Source organism: Henckelia pumila, chromosome 4, assembly GCF_033568475.1.
Source record: "Henckelia pumila isolate YLH828 chromosome 4, ASM3356847v2, whole genome shotgun sequence".
Taxonomy (NCBI): Eukaryota; Viridiplantae; Streptophyta; class Magnoliopsida; order Lamiales; family Gesneriaceae; genus Henckelia; species Henckelia pumila.
In genome coordinates, this window is record NC_133123.1 from 54625723 (window position 1) to 54640952 (window position 15230).

Sequence of the window (15230 nt, forward strand, 5' to 3'; positions counted from 1 at the left end):
CCAAGAACACTTACGTATATTATTTCCCTCTCCCGAGCAACAAATAATGTTTATCAACTACAATTCAATTCCAATATTCCTATTAAAAATTTATCGCAGTGATCTATCACAAAACAATGTTCTCTTTAAAAGCTCTGTTAAAATCATACACTCTCCCGAGCTGTATAAATAATTAGCAGTGTATTTTCTAATGTCATATTCAAAATCCCCTCTCCCGAGCAATGACTTCATATAAATATAACAAATCAATTATTGATCAGATAATTGAAAAGACAATCAATTCTAGAGAAAACAATTAATCTAGAAGAAATTCAATTCAAATAAAATCAAAAATTCATAAAAGAGTCTACATCAGGTTCCATCCGACCTCTAGACTATAAAATTTATTTCATAATAAAATTCTGAAAACAATAAATAATAAACCCAAACATGTTAAGAATTAAATAAAAGATAAGAAACAAATCCGTCGTCGACGCCGTGTCCGGACTATCAAACTCCGTCTTCGTTCTTCAAGTTAAGCTTCAGAAAATCTCCAGGAAAATCACACGATCAAACCCTCTGATTTCTATTGTGTGTGGCGGCTCTCCTCCCTTCTCCTCTGATACAAATTCCTTTTTATATTGCTCAGCAAAAGCCCACAAAATCCATCCCAAGAATTAATTGCCCGATTTAATAAAATTTCCAAAACAGCAATGGAGCGGACGCTCAATAGACGGCGCGGGCGCGCCTTCAACTCGTAATTTCCAATTCTCAGATTTCAGAACTCTGTACGTTGTTTCCTTTTCTTTTCTTCTTTCTTCTTTTCTTTTCCTTTCTCTTCTAAACTTCTTATTTTTCTCCTCAAAATTCCATAATTCACAAAATCTCGATAATTTCCTACAATCACAAAAACAAAACAATACCCACATAAATCTGCTCGAAACAAATATTTAACAATTAAAATCATATATAAATTAAGTGTATAAAATACACTTATCAATAGGACAGCAAGAAATCAGAAGAACAAGAAGGAAGAGTAAAAAAAAAAAAGAATTTAATGAAAAAGGGCTGCAACACGAGGACGTCCAAAGGGGTCACCCATCCTAGTATTGCTCTCGCCCAAGCACACATAACTTCGGAATTCTGATGGGATCCGGTGCATTAGTGTTGGTATGATCGCACCCAACAGTGAATGAATTCTTTATTGTATTGTCTCTCGAATTGCGGATCGGAGAAACAGGCGCTGTACTTTCAAACGGACATAACTTTCGATTGGCTGAGAGTTACGGGAGCTTCATCCTGCTCATGCGAAACTCCTCTCGATACCTACAGCGCGCATCTCGGTCTAAGAGACAGAGACGCTCAAATTCCAACCCGAAGATGGTCTTTTGTGGCGTTTTTCCAGGTAGGGCGTGCTGGGACCCACCGAAGCGAACCGCGTCATCCATATTGCACGTTCACATTGTATGATTCAGTCTATTGCATCTTTTCTATCCGCGGATTGGGCTGAAAGAGTCGGAAATAGGACGATGAGGAATCGGAAGAACAAGAAGTACGAGAAACAAGGAGTGCAACACAAGGACTTCCCTAGGGGTCACTCATCCTAGTACTGCTCTCGCCCAAGCACGCTTAACTTAGGAGTTCTGATGGGATCCGGTTTATTAGTGCTAGTATGATCGCACGCAACAGTGAATGAATTCTTTATTTTTTTGTCTCTGGAATTGCGGATCAGAGGAACGAGAGCCGCAGTTTTAAACGGACATAACTTTCGATCGACTGAAAGTTACGAGAGCTTCAGCCTACTCACGCAAAGCTCCTATCGATACCTACATCGCTTAGCTTGATCCAAGAGACAGAGACTCTAAAATTCCAACCCAAAAATGGTCTTTCGGGGCTTTTTTCCCGTAGGGCGCGCTGGAATCCACTGAAGCGGCCCGCGTCACCCAGATCGCACGTTCACATCATGTGATTCAGTGTATTGCATCTTTTCTATCCGTGGATTGGACTGAAAGAGTCGGAAAAAGGACTACGAGGAATCGGAAGAACAAGAAGTATGAGTAAGAAAAAAAGAAATTAATGAAAAAAGGGTGCAACACGAGGACTTCCCAGGAGGTCACCCATCCTAGTACTACTCTCGCCCAAGCACGCTTAACTGCAGAGTTCTGATGGGATCCGGTGCATTAGTGCTGGTATGATAGCACCCAAAGGTGAATGAATTCTTTATTGTTTTGTCTCTCGAATTGCGGATCAAAGGAACCGGCGGTGCACTTTCAAATGGACATAACTTTCGATTGGCTGAGAGATACGAGAGCTTCAGCCTGCTCACGCAAAACTCCTTTCTATACCTACAGCGCGCATCTTGGTCTAAGAGACGGAGACGCTCAAATTCCAACCCGAAGATGGACATTCGGGGAGTTTTTCCCCTAGGACGTGTTGGGACCTACCGAAGCGTCCCGCGTCACCCAGATCGCACGTTCACATTATGTGATTCAGTGTATTGCATCTTTTATATCCACGGATTGGACTGAAAGAGTCGGAAATAGGATAACGAGGAATCGGAAGAACAAGAAGTACGACTAAGAAAAAAGAAATTAATGAAAAGGGGTGCAACACGAGGACTTCACAGGGGGTCACCCATCTTAGTTCTATTCTCACCCAAGCACGCTTAAGTGCGGAGTTCTGATGAGATCTGGTGCATTAGTGCTGGTATGATAGCACCCAAAATTGAATAAATTCTTTATTGTTTTGTCTCTCGAATTGCGGATCAAAGTAACAGGCGCTGCACTTTCAAACGAACATAATTTTCAATCGGCTGAGAGTTACGGGAGCTTCAACATGCTCACGCGAAGCTCCTCTCTATACCTACAGCGCGCATCTCGGTCTAAGAGATGGAGACACTCAAATTCCAACCCGAAGATGGTCTTTCGGGGAGTTTTTTCCTTAGGGCGCTGAGACCCACCAAATCGGCCCGCGTCATCCAGATCGCACATTCACGTCGTGTGTTTCAGTCTATTGCATCTTTTCTATCCGCGGATTGGACTCAAAGAGTCGAAAATAAGACGGCAAGGAATCGTAAGAACAAGAAGTACGAGTAAGAAAAAAAAAATTAATGAAAAAGGGGTGCAACACGAGGACTTTCCAAGGGGTCACCCATCCTAGTACTGCTCTTGCCCAAGAACGCTTCACAACGGAGTTTTGATGGGATCCGGTGCATTAGTGATGATATGATAGCACCCAAAAGTGAATGAATTCTTTATTGTTTTGTCTCTCGAATTGCAGATCGGAGGAACAGGTACTAGACTTTAAAACGAACATAACTTTCGATCGGCTGAGAGTTACGGGAGCTTCAGCCTTCTCATGCGAAGCTCCCCTCTATACCTACAGCGCGCATCTCGGTCTAAGAGATTGAGAAACTCAAATTCCAACCCGGAGATGGTCTTTCGGGGAGTTTTTCCCATAGGGCATGCTGGGACCCACCGAAGCGGCCCGCGTCACCCAGATCGCACGTTCACGTCGTGTGATTCAGTGTATTACATCTTTTCTATCCGCGGATTTGACTGAAAGAGTCGGAAGAACAAGAAGTATGAGTAAAAAAAAAAAAATTAATGAAAAAAGGGTGCAACACGAGGACTTCCCAGGGGGGTCACCCATCCTAGTACTGCTCTCGCCCAAGCATGCTTAGCTGCGGAGTTCTGATGGGATCCGGTGCATTAGAGCTGGTATGATGGCACCCAACAGTGAATGAATTCTTTATTGTTTTGTCTCTCGAATTACGGATCGGAGGAACAAGCACTGCACTTTCAAACGAACATAATTTTCCATCGGCTAAGATTTACAGGAGCTTTCAGCCTCCTCACGCGAAGCTCCTCTCTATACCTACAGCGCGCAACTCGGTCTAAGAGATGGAGACACTCAAATTCCAACCCGGAGATGGTATTTTGGGGCGTTTTTCCCTTAGGGCACGCTGGGACCCACCAAAGCGACCCGCGTCACACAGATCGCATGTTTACGTCGTGTGTTTCAGTCTATTGCATCTTTTCTATCCGTGGATTAGACTCAAAGAGTCGAAAATAGGACGGCGAGGAATCGAAAGAACAAGAAGTACGAGTAAGAAAAAAAAATTAATGAAAAATGGGTGCAACACAAGGACTTCCCAGGGGGTCACCCATCCTAGTACTTCTCTCCCCGAAGTACGCTTAACTTTGTAGTTAAGGGATCCAGTGCATTAGTACTGGTATGATCGCACCCAATAGTGAATGAATTCTTTATTGTTTTGTCTCTCGAATTGCGGATCGAAGGGACAGGAGCTGCAGTTTTAAACGAACATAACTTTCGATCGGCTAAAAGTTACGGGAGTTTCAGCCTGCTCACGCGAAAGTATTCTCGATACCTACAGCAAGTATCTCGGTCTAGGACCCACCAAAGCGGCCCGCGTCACCCTGATCGCACGTTCATGTCGTGTGTTTCAGTCAATTGCATCTTTTCAATCCGTGGATTGTACTCAAATAGTCGTAAATAGGACGGCGAGGAATCGAAAGAACAAGAAGTACGATTAAGAAAAAAAGAAATTAATGAAAAAGGGGTGCAACACGAGGACTTTCCAGGGGGTCAACCATCCTAGTACTGCTCTCGCTCAAGCACGTTTAACTTTGGAGTTCTGATGGGATCAGGTGCATTAGTGCTGGTATGATCGCACCAAACAGTGAATGAATTATTTATTGTTTTGTCTCTCGCATTGCGGATCAGAGGAACAGGCGCTTTACTTTCAAACGGACATAAATTTTGATCAACTGAGAGTTATGGGAGCTTCAGCCTGCTCACGCGAAGCTCCTCTTGATACCTACATCGCGCATCTTGGTTTAAGAGACGAAGACGCTTAAATTCCAACCCGAAGATGGTCTTTCGGGTCGTTTTTCCCGTAGGGTGTGGTGGGACCCACTAAAGCGGCCCGCGTCTCCCAGATCACACGTTCACGTCGTGTGATTCAGTCTATTGCATCTTTTCTATCTGCGGATTGGATTAAAAGAGTCGGAAATAGGACGGCAAGGAATCGGAAGAACAATAAGTACGATTAAGAAAAAAAAAATTAATAAAAAGAGGTGCAACACGAGGACTTTCCAGGGGGTCACCCATCCTAGTACTGTTCTCGCCCAAGCACGCTTAACTTCGGAGTTCAGATGGGATCCGGTGCAGTAGTGCTGGTATGATCGCACCGAGCAGTGAATGAATTCTTTATTGTTTTGTCTCTCGAATTACGGACATAACTTTCGATCGGCTGAGAGTTACGGGAGCTTCAGCCTGCTCACTAGAAGCGCCTCTCGATACCTACAGCGTGCATCTAGGTCTACGAGCTGGAGACGCTCAAATTCCAATCCGAAGATGGTCTTTCGGGGCATTTTTCCCGTAGGGCATGTAGGGACCTACAAAGACGGCCCGCGTCACCCAGATCGCACGTTCACGTCGTGTGATTCTAGGAGAAATCGGCATGTGAAAGAGTCGGAAATAAGATGGCGAGTAATCGGATGAACAAGAAGTACGAATAAGAAAAAAAGAAATTAATGAAATAGGGGTGCAACACGAGAACTTTTCAGGGGGTCACCCATCCTAGTACTTCTTTCGCCCAAGCACGCTTAACTTTGGAGTTCAGATGGGATCCGGTGCATTAGTGATGGTATAATCGCATCCAAAAGTGAATGAATTCTTTATTTTATTGTCTCTCGAATTGCGGATCTGAGGAACAGGCACTGCACTTTAAAACGGACATAACTTTCGATCGGCTAAGAGTTACGGGAGCTTCAGCCTGCTCACGCGAAGCTCCTCTTGATACCTATTGCGTGCATCTCGGTCTAAGAGGCGGAGACGCTCAAATTCCAACCCAGAGATGGTCTTTTCGGGCATTTTTCCCATAGGGCACGCTGGGACCCACCAAAGCGGCCAGTGTCACCCAGATCGCACGATCACGTCTTGTGATTCAGTCTATTGCATCTTTTTTATCCGCGGATTGGACTGAAAGAGTCGGAAATAGGACGGCGAGGAATCGGAAGAACAAGAAGTACGAGTAAGAAAAAAAGAAATTAATGAAAAGTGGTGCAACACGAGGACTTTCCAGGGGGTCACCCATCCTAGTACTTCTCTCGCCTAAGCACACTTAAATTCGGAGTTCTGACGGGATCCAAAACATTAGTGCTGGTATGATCGCACCCAACAGTGAATTAATTCTTTATTGTTTTGTCTCTCGAATTGCGGATCAGAGGAACAGGCGCTGCACTTTCAAACGGACATAACTTTCGATCGGATGAGAGTTACGGGAGCTTCAGCCTGCTCACGCGAAGCTCTTCTCGATACCTACAATGCGCATCTCGGTCAAATAGATGAATACGCTCAAAATCCAACCCGAAGATGGTATTTCGGGTTGTTTTCCCGTAGGGCGCTCTGGGACCCACCGAAGCGACCCGTGTTACCCAGATCGCACGTTCACGTCGTGTGATTCAGTCTATTGCATCTTTTCTATCCGCGGGTTGGACTGAAAGAGTAGGAAATAGGACGGCGAGGAATCGAAAGAACAAGAAGTACGAGTAAGAAAAAAATAAATTAATGAAAAATGGGTGCAACACGAGAACTTCCCAGGGGGTCACTCATCCTAGTACTGCTCTCGCCCAAGCACGCTTAACTTTGGATTTCAGATGGGATCCGGTACATTAGTGCTGGTATGATCGCACTCAATAGTGAATGAATTCATTATTGTTTTTTCTCTCGAATTGCGGATCGGGGGCACAGACGCTACACTTTCAAACGGACATAAATTTCGATCGGATGAGAGTTATGAGAGCTTCAGTCTGCTCACGCGAAGCCTCTCTCGATACCTACAGCGCGCATCTTGGTCTACGAGACGGAGACGCTCAAATTCCAACCCGGAGATGTTCTTTCGGGGCGTTTTTCCCGTAGGGCACTGGGACCCACCGAAGCGGTCCGCGTCACCCAGATCGCACGTTCACGTCGTGTGTTTCAGTTTATTGAATATTTTTTATTCGCGAATTAATGAGATCCCATGCATTAGTGCTGGTATGATCGCACTCAATAGTGAATGAATTCTTTATTGTTTTGTTTCTCGAATTGCGGATCGGAGAAACAGGCGCTGCACTTTCAAACGGGCATAACTTTCGATCGGCTGAGTGTTACGGGAGCTTCAGCCTGCTCACGCGAAGCCTCTCTCGATACCTACAACGCGCATCTTGGTCTACAAGACGGAGACGCTCAAATTCCAACCCAAAGATGATCTTTCGGGGCATTTTTCACGTCATGTGTTTCAGTCTATTGCATCTTTTCTATCCACGGATTGGAATCAAAGAATTGGAAATAGGACGGCGAGGAAACGAAAGATCAAGAAGTACGAATAAGAAAAAAATAAATTAATGAAAAGGGGTGCAACACGAGGACTTCCCAGGGGGTCACCCATCCTAGTACTGCTTTCGCCCAAGCACGCTTAACTCCGAAGTTTAGATGGGATGTAGTGCATTAGTGCTGGTATGATAGCACCCAACAGTGAATGAATTCTTTATTGTTTTGTCTCTCAAATTGCGGATCGGAGGAACATGCGTTGCACTTTCAAACGGACATAACTTTCGATCGGCTGAGAGTTACGTTAGCTTCAGCCTGCTCATGAGAAGCTCCTCTCAATACCTACCACGTGCATCTCGTTCTAAGAGACGGAGACGCTCAAATTCTAACCCGAAGATGGTCTTTCGGGCAGTTTTTCCCGAAGGGCACGCTGGTACCAACCAAAGCGGCCAGTGTCACCCAGATCGCACGTTCACGTCGTGTGTTTCAGTCTATTGCATCTTTTCTATCCGCGGATTGGATTCAAAGAGTTAGAAATAGGACGGCGAGGAATCGAAAGAACAAGAAGTACGAGTAAGAAAAAAATAAATTAATGAAAAAGTTGTGCAACACGAGGACTTCCCAGGGGATCACCCATCCTAGTACTGCTCTTGCCCAAGAACGCTTAACTTCGAAGTTCTAAGGGATCCGGTGCATTAGTGTTGGTATGATCGCATCCAACAATGATTGAATTCTTTATTGTTTTGTTTCTCGGATTGCGGATTGGAGGAACACGAGCTGTAGTTTCAAACGGACTTAAATTTCGATCGGCTGAGAGTTACGGAAGCTTCAGCCTGCTCATGGGAAGCTCCTCTCGATACCTACAGTGCGCATCTCGGTCCAAGAAACGGAGACGCTCAAATTCCAACTCGAAGATGGTCTTTTGGAGAGTTTTTCCCGTAGGGCGCACTGGGACCCACCGAAATGGCCCGCGTCACCCAGATCGCACGTTCACGTCGTGTGTTTCAGTCTATTGCATATTTTCTATCCACGGATTGGACTCAAAGAGTCATAAATAAGATGGCGAGGAATCGAAAGAACAAGAAGTACGAGTAAGAAAAAAAGAAATTAATGAAAAAGGGGTGCAACACGAGGACTTCCCAGGGGTCACCCACCCTAGTACTTCTCTTGCCAAAGCACGCTTAACTTCGGAGTTCTAATGGGATCCGGTGCATTAGTGCTGGTATGATCGCACCCAACAGTGAATGAATTCTTTATTGTTTTGTCTCTCGAATTGCGGATCGGAGGAACAGGGGCTGAAGTTTCAAAGAAATATAACTTTCGATCGGCTAAGAGTTACGGGAGCTTCAGCTTGCTCACGCGAAGCTCCTCTCGATACCTACAGTAAGTATCTCGGTCTAAGAGATGGAGACGCTCAAATTACAATCCGGAGATGGTCTTTCATGGAGTTTTTCCTGTATGGTGCGCTGGGACCCACCGAAGCGGCCCACGTCACCCAGATCGCACATTCACGTCTTGTGATTAAGTCTGTTGCATCTTTTCTATCCGCGGATTGGACTGAAAGAGTCGGGAATAGGATGGCGAGGAATCGGAAAAACAAGAAGTACGAATAAGAAAAAAAGAAATTAATGAAAAAGAGGTGCAACACGAGGACTTCCCAGGGGGTCACCCATGCTCCTAGTACTGCTCTCGCCAAAGCACGCTTAACTTTGGAGATCTGGTGGGATTCGGTGAATTAGTGCTGGTATGATCGCACCCAACAGTGAATGAATTCTTTATTGTTTTGTCTCTTGAATTGCGGATTGGAGGAACAGGAGCTGCAGTTTAAAACGGACATAACTTTCGATCTGCTGAGAGTTACGGGAGCTTCATCCTGATCACGCGATGCTCTTCTCGATACCTACAGCGCGTATCTTGGTCTAAGAGACGGAGAAGCTCAAATTCAAACCTGGAGATGGTCTTTGGGGGCATTTTTCCCGTAGGGCGCACTGGGACCCACCGAAGTGGCCCGCGTCACCCAGATCGCACGTTTACGTCGTTTGATTCAGTCTATTGCATCTTTTTTATCCGTGGATTGGACTGAAAGAGTCGGAAATAGTACGGAGAAGAACAAGATGTACGAGTAAGAAAAAATGAAACTAATAAAAAAAAGGGGTGCAACACGAGGACTTCCCAGGGGGTCACCAATCCTAGTATTGCTCTTGCCCAAGCACGCATAACTTCGGAGTTCTGATGGGATCCGGTGCATTAGTGCTAGTATGATCGCACCCAACAGTGAATGAATTCTTTATTTTTTTGTCTCTCGAATTGCGGATTAGAGAAACAGGAGCTGCAGTTTCAAACGGACATAACTTTCGATCGGCTGAGAGTTACTGGAGCTTCAGCCTGCTCACGCGAAGCTCTACTCGATACCTATAGTGTGTATATCGGTTAAAGAGACGGAGATGCTCAAATTCAAAAACAGAGAGGGGCATTTTTCTCGTATGTCGCGCTGGGACCCATCGAAGCGGCCCGCGTCCCCCAAATCGCACATTCACATCGTATGATTCAGTCTATTGCATCTTTTATATCCGCGGATTGGACTGAAAGAGTTGGAAATAGGACGGAGAGGAATCGAAAGAACAAGAAGTACGAGTAAGAAAAAAAGAAATTAATGAAAAAAGGGGTGCAACACGAGGACTTCCCAGGGGGTCACACATCCTAGTACTGTTATCGCCCAAGCACGCTTAACTTCGGAGTTCTGATGGGATCCAGTGCATTAGTGCTGGTATGATCGCACACAACAGTGAATGAATTCTTTATTGTTTTGTCTCTTAAATTGCGGATCGCAGGAACAGGAGCTGCAGTTTCAAATGGACATAACTTTCGATCGGCTAAGAGTTACGGGAGCTTCAGCCTGCTCACGTGAAGCTCCTTTCGATTCCTACAGCAAGTATCTTGGTCTAAGAGACGGATACGCTCAAATTACAACCCGGAGATGGTCTTTTGGGGCGTTTTTCCCGTAAGGCGCGCTGGGACCCACCAAAGCGGCCCGCGTCACCCAGATCGCACGTTCACTTCGTGTGATTAAGTCTATTACATCTTTTCTATCCGCGGATTGGACTAAAAGAGTCGGAAATAGGACGGCGAGTAATCGGAAAAACAAAAAGTACGAGTAAGAAAAAAAGAAATTAATGAAAAAGGAGTGCAACACAAGGACTTCCCAGGGGGTCACCCATCCTAGTACTGCTCTCGTCCAAGCATGCTTAACTTCGGAGTTATGTTGGGATCCGATGCATTAGTGCTGGTATGATCGCACCCAACAGTGAATGAATTCTTTATTGTTTTGTCTCTCAAATTGCGGATCGGAGGAACAGGAGCTGCAGTTTCAAACGGACATAACTTTCGATCTGCTGAGAGTTACGGGAGCTTCAGCCTGCTCATGCGAAGCTCTTCTCGATACCTACAGCGCGTATCTCGGTCTAAGAGACGGAGAAGCTCAAATTCAAACCCGAAGATGGTCTTTGGGGGCATTTTTCCCGTAGGGCGCGCTGGGACCCACCGAAGTGGCCCGTGTCACCCAGATCGCACGTTCACGTCGTGTGATTCAGTCTATTGCATCTTTTCTATCCGTGGATTGGACTGAAAGAGTCGGAAATAGGACGGCGAGGAATCGGAAGAACAAGATGTACGAGTAAGAAAAAAAGAAATTAATGAAACAAGGGTGCAACACAAGGACTTCCCAGGGGATTACCCATCCTAGTACTGCTCTCGCCTGAACACGCTTAACTTCGTTGTTTTGATGGGATCTGGTGCATTAGTGCTGGTATGATCACACCCAATAGTGAATGAATTTTTTATTGTTTTATCTCTCGAATTGCGGATCGGAGGAACAGGAACATCAGTTTCAAACGGACATAACTTTTGATCTGCTAAGAGTTACGGGAGTTTCAGCCAGCTCACGCGAAGCTCTTCTCGATACCTACAGCGCGTATCTCGGTCTAAGAGACGAAGATGCTCAAATTCAAACCCGAAGATGGTCTTTTGGGGCATTTTTCCCGTAGGGCACGCTGGGACCCACCGAAGTGGCCCGCGTCACCCAGATCGCACGTTCACGTTATGTGATTCAGTCTATTGCATCTTTTCTATCCGCGGATAGGACTGAAAGAGTCAGAAATAGGACCGAGAGGAATCGGAAGAACAAGATGTACGAGTAAGAAAAAAAGAAACTAATAAAAAAAGGGGTGCAACACGAGGACTTCCCAGGGGGTCACCCATCCTAGTACTGCTCTTGCCCAAGCACGCATAACTTGGGAGTTCTAATGGGATCCGGTGTGTAGTGACCCGTATCCAGAATTAATGATTAATGAATAATTAATCATGTAATCATGTTTATATTAAGTAAAACATGATTAAGGAAATTCCAAATGGGTTAACGGAGTCCATAAATGGATTCAGGACACTCAAAAATGGTTGGAAAGGTTCCGAGGGTTCGGATGGTTCGGAGGCTCCGAACCGGGTTAGGAGGCTCCGAACTGGATCGGAGGATCCGAACGAGTTCGGGGGATCCAAACTCGGATCGGAGGCTCCGAAGATAATGCGTCATGGGTGACATCATTGATGGGACTTTGGAGGACCCGAAGTCAGGATCGGAGGCTCCGAACAGGAACGGAGGCTTCGAAGTCAGGAACGGGGGATCCGAACCAGTTCGGAGGATCCAAAGTCGAGTTCGGATGGCCCGAACTTCGCCTATAAATAGAGGTCCGAAATTTCATTTTCAACTCGCACCTCTCCTTTTCCTCTCTCAATTCATAGGCCTTCTAACTCAGATCTAGGGAGTTCTAGGCATCCTATTGGGAATCCGGAAGTGGCATAGCGATCCCGACGTCGAGGCAAAGATGTGCCTAAGTTTTGAGGCAATTGTCATCAGCGGGCTAACGACGGACGCAAGTATAGCTATGGTCTCCTTAAATTATTTAGGAGTATGCAATAGCTTAATTAAGGCTTTTAGAGCTTAATTATTGATGCATGGGTATTTGCATTGTAGAGCTGATATAGGCTTGGATCCTAGAGACTCTGAGTTGAGTTATACCAGGGGCAATAACTATTGAGTTTCGAGACGAATTAGGAAGCATTTCCATATGTCTGTGTGCACTGTGGAATGTCCCAGTCGAGCATATTGGTGGGAGCTTGCCTTAGTCTTGATGTGTGTATAGTGGTTGCGATTATGTATAACTATCAGGAGGATGTTTATTGATTAAATTCATGAGGTAAATAACCTATGATCGAGATAGTGTAGATCATCAGAGGCATGATGACTTCCATTGCAATGTATGCGTGATTTCGCAGGCCAATGGCTAGGATATGACGTAGCGTCATGAATTGCAAGTGATGATATGATATGAATCTAGAAGGCGCTCAAAGATTCATATTGTTCCAAGATTTGCTTCATGATTTACATTCAAGATTTGAAGGGTTTGGAATTCATGGCAATCAATTTGGAGTACTTGAAGATCACTTTGAAGGATGCTACATGTTATTGAAGTCCAAAGAAGTCAAGGGAGTGGAGAAAATGTCAAGAAGAACACAAAAATAGATGACACATCCCGAGACGTATGCGCGCCCGCGCCTAGTCCACGCGCGCCCGCGCGCTGTCTAGCAATTTTGCAGTTTGACGGACTGAACTTCATGCGCGCCCGTGCCTCCCTGACGTGCGCCCGCGCCTGACGGACAGAACTTCATGCGCGCCCGCGCCTTCGAATTTTACACACAGTTCGGTGTGTTGTGTGTGTGCGAGTCTTTTTGATATTTTGGCATTATTTTCTATATTTTGAGTCTTTTAATTATACTAGGAAACTTTCTAGATGATATCTTTGATATCTTTAGGCTATATTTTGCGTTATCTTTTATTTTTGATTGTAAACTATAAATACTTTTGTTTTATTTTATTAATAGGAATTCAGATTCAGTTTATACGAAAATTATTGAAATTCTCTCAAGAATTTTATTCAAAGCTTTGCTTTGTTCTTCAAATCAAACTTTCTCAGTTAATTACTTGGAAAACGTTTGTCGATTGTTTCTCACTGAAGATTGTCAGATATAAGTTTATCTGAAGGTTTTCTTTGGTTTTAATTGTTGTGGTTTCTGTTGTTAATCGTACCGTCGATTAAAGGTGGAAATCCAAAACCCTATCAATTTTACTTGTTTTAAAGATTGGGCAAAACTTTGGATCTTTTGTTTATTGTTTAGAGGGTGCGATTCAAATTGTAATCGTGTTTGCTAATCTTACACATCCATATTCATATCATTTGGTATCAAAGCCAAGGTTTTGAATCAAGTAAGTATCTATCTTCATCTATCTTTGTTCTTCGCGTTCTTCGTTCTTCTTATCCGTTCTTCATTGTTCTTCGTTGGAATATTTCCTTCGTCGAATTTCTGTGTCGTTTCTTTCAAACTTGTTATCCAAGTCTCGTGTCTTGTGTTACAAGTTATAAATCAAAAAAAAAAAAGAAAAAAAAAAGAGGATTTCGAAATTGTCGAAAAAAAAGGAAGCAAAATAACTTGTGGTCATAATTTCTTGTGTCTTGGGTGCCAATTCTATTTCAATCTTCATAAAGTCAATTTCTTGTTTTTTTTGTGCAATTTACGTGAGTCGATTGGCAAGTGTTTACAAGTTTTGAACTTGTGAGTTTGATATTTAAAATCACAAAGCATAAGTTATTCCATATATTTGAGCGGAAAAACAAGAGTGATTGAGTGATTTTTTTTGGAGTGACGAGTGAGAATTTGGATGAGGATATTTTATTACTAACATTTTTCTTGCAGGTACAATGTTTCAAAGAAAATTCGATGGGTATAGGGAGAGTGAAAGGAGGTTTGATTATGGGAGTAGGAGAGAGAGAAAAATTGATGTGTATAGAGATGATGATGGTTGTCGTGGAGAAAAAGATTTTGAATATTATTTGGATAAGATTAAGAAAAATAAAATTCCGTCGTTCCATGGAGATATGGATTCGGAATCATATTTGAAGCGGGAGAAAAGAGTAGATAATATATTTGAAGGTCGTGATTTTTCTGAAGCTAGGAAGTTTAAACTTGTTTTACAAGAGTATACCGACTATGCTTGCACTTGGTGGGATAAAGTGATGGTGAATAGAAAAAAACATGGAATGAGTCCTATTTCTACATGGGATGAGATGAAGAGAGCTATGCGGAAACGTTTTGCTCCTAATCACTGTGAATCTTCCAAACGTGAACATCAAGGTACATCTAAACTTTCAAATTCTAGTACCTTTGATATTGCATGTTTATGGTGTCGTGGAAAAGATAAGCATGATATGAGCCAATGTTTTAATGAGGCTAGGATGAAAGTGGTGGATTCTTGTGTAGAGCTTGAATCTAATGTTGTAGTGGAGGTTGAATCAAAAGTTGAAGTTGAGTCGATAATTGAGGATGAAACTTCATTGATTGAGGATGTGAGTGTTGAAATTTGTGCGGTGGAAGGTGAATGGATTGATGAAAAATCTTCTATTGTGTACGGTGTGGTTGATAGTGATTTAAGTGTTGGAGAATGTGAAGTGGTAGATGATTTTGCATGTGTTGAAGATTCATCTAATATTTTTGTTGTAGATGAGAGTCTTATGGATTTTCATAGTGGGACTAGTAATTTGTTGGATGAGTCTTGTAATCCTGCAATTCAATTGAATCCAAAAGAATTTCTTGAGCATCAATTGGGATTTGAAATTTTGAGTGATATGGCTGAAAAAAAGAGTGATGAAAAAAGTGAGATAGCCATAGAAAAAGAAAAAAAAAAGAAAAAGAAAATTTAGAGGCCGAAAGAAAGAGAGTTCAAAAGAGTGAGATGGCCTTTGAGGTAAAAAAAGAGAGGAAAGAAAAGAGAGGAAAGAGACCAATAAAAAAAGAAAATATTATGG

At 43.6% G+C, this 15230-nt stretch overlaps 12 non-coding genes and 8 pseudogenes across 12 annotated transcripts; all 20 read right to left on the bottom strand.

Moving 5' to 3' along the window:
* Nucleotides 1-1044: 1044 nt before the first annotated feature.
* LOC140869600 (5S ribosomal RNA) lies at nt 1045-1163 on the bottom strand (annotated as a pseudogene).
* Nucleotides 1164-1544: 381 nt separating this feature from the next.
* LOC140869096 (5S ribosomal RNA) lies at nt 1545-1663 on the bottom strand. The gene has a single exon (XR_012146486.1). It is a non-coding gene; the product is annotated as a 5S ribosomal RNA (ribosomal RNA).
* A 400-nt stretch (nt 1664-2063) lies between these two features.
* Nucleotides 2064-2182, bottom strand: LOC140868378 (5S ribosomal RNA). Its single transcript, XR_012145798.1, has one exon. It is a non-coding gene; the product is annotated as a 5S ribosomal RNA (ribosomal RNA).
* A 398-nt stretch (nt 2183-2580) lies between these two features.
* LOC140869456 (5S ribosomal RNA) lies at nt 2581-2699 on the bottom strand (annotated as a pseudogene).
* A 397-nt stretch (nt 2700-3096) lies between these two features.
* Nucleotides 3097-3215, bottom strand: LOC140869723 (5S ribosomal RNA; annotated as a pseudogene).
* A 377-nt stretch (nt 3216-3592) lies between these two features.
* Nucleotides 3593-3712, bottom strand: LOC140868816 (5S ribosomal RNA). Its single transcript, XR_012146217.1, has one exon. It is a non-coding gene; the product is annotated as a 5S ribosomal RNA (ribosomal RNA).
* Nucleotides 3713-4111: 399 nt separating this feature from the next.
* Nucleotides 4112-4227, bottom strand: LOC140869779 (5S ribosomal RNA; annotated as a pseudogene).
* A 331-nt stretch (nt 4228-4558) lies between these two features.
* Nucleotides 4559-4677, bottom strand: LOC140869142 (5S ribosomal RNA). Its single transcript, XR_012146531.1, has one exon. It is a non-coding gene; the product is annotated as a 5S ribosomal RNA (ribosomal RNA).
* A 398-nt stretch (nt 4678-5075) lies between these two features.
* Nucleotides 5076-5194, bottom strand: LOC140870441 (5S ribosomal RNA). Its single transcript, XR_012147402.1, has one exon. It is a non-coding gene; the product is annotated as a 5S ribosomal RNA (ribosomal RNA).
* Nucleotides 5195-5545: 351 nt separating this feature from the next.
* On the bottom strand, nt 5546-5664 carry LOC140868869 (5S ribosomal RNA). Its single transcript, XR_012146268.1, has one exon. It is a non-coding gene; the product is annotated as a 5S ribosomal RNA (ribosomal RNA).
* Nucleotides 5665-6063: 399 nt separating this feature from the next.
* On the bottom strand, nt 6064-6182 carry LOC140869302 (5S ribosomal RNA). Its single transcript, XR_012146681.1, has one exon. It is a non-coding gene; the product is annotated as a 5S ribosomal RNA (ribosomal RNA).
* Nucleotides 6183-6581: 399 nt separating this feature from the next.
* LOC140868569 (5S ribosomal RNA) lies at nt 6582-6700 on the bottom strand. Its single transcript, XR_012145980.1, has one exon. It is a non-coding gene; the product is annotated as a 5S ribosomal RNA (ribosomal RNA).
* Nucleotides 6701-7398: 698 nt separating this feature from the next.
* On the bottom strand, nt 7399-7517 carry LOC140869432 (5S ribosomal RNA; annotated as a pseudogene).
* Nucleotides 7518-7917: 400 nt separating this feature from the next.
* Nucleotides 7918-8035, bottom strand: LOC140869745 (5S ribosomal RNA; annotated as a pseudogene).
* Nucleotides 8036-8435: 400 nt separating this feature from the next.
* Nucleotides 8436-8553, bottom strand: LOC140868171 (5S ribosomal RNA). Its single transcript, XR_012145599.1, has one exon. It is a non-coding gene; the product is annotated as a 5S ribosomal RNA (ribosomal RNA).
* Nucleotides 8554-8953: 400 nt separating this feature from the next.
* On the bottom strand, nt 8954-9075 carry LOC140869631 (5S ribosomal RNA; annotated as a pseudogene).
* Nucleotides 9076-9468: 393 nt separating this feature from the next.
* Nucleotides 9469-9587, bottom strand: LOC140868924 (5S ribosomal RNA). Its single transcript, XR_012146321.1, has one exon. It is a non-coding gene; the product is annotated as a 5S ribosomal RNA (ribosomal RNA).
* A 392-nt stretch (nt 9588-9979) lies between these two features.
* On the bottom strand, nt 9980-10098 carry LOC140868448 (5S ribosomal RNA). The gene has a single exon (XR_012145866.1). It is a non-coding gene; the product is annotated as a 5S ribosomal RNA (ribosomal RNA).
* Nucleotides 10099-10498: 400 nt separating this feature from the next.
* On the bottom strand, nt 10499-10617 carry LOC140869024 (5S ribosomal RNA). The gene has a single exon (XR_012146417.1). It is a non-coding gene; the product is annotated as a 5S ribosomal RNA (ribosomal RNA).
* A 400-nt stretch (nt 10618-11017) lies between these two features.
* Nucleotides 11018-11136, bottom strand: LOC140869730 (5S ribosomal RNA; annotated as a pseudogene).
* Nucleotides 11137-15230: the final 4094 nt, after the last annotated feature.